Raw genomic sequence first — 370 nt, forward strand, 5'->3', positions numbered from 1 at the left:
GATATTGTTTGCTAATTATATTGTTTGCTAATGATATTGTTTATTAATGATATTGTTTACTAATGATATTCTTTACTAATGATATTGTTTGCTAATGATATTATTTACTAATGATATTGTTTACTAATGATATTGTTTGTTAATGATATTGTTTACTAATATATTTTTTACTAATGATATTGTTTGCTAATGATATTGTTTACTAATGATATTTTTTACTAATGATATTTTTTACTAATGATATTGTTTGCTAATGATATTGTTTGCTAATGATATTATTTACTAATGATATTGTTTACTAATGATATTCTTTGCTAATGATATTGTTTACTAATGATATTGTTTACAAATGATATTGTTTGCTAATGAT

Source organism: Euprymna scolopes, chromosome 23 (assembly GCF_053919585.1).
Source record: "Euprymna scolopes isolate OS-2025 chromosome 23, ASM5391958v1, whole genome shotgun sequence".
NCBI lineage: Eukaryota > Metazoa > Mollusca > Cephalopoda > Sepiida > Sepiolidae > Euprymna > Euprymna scolopes.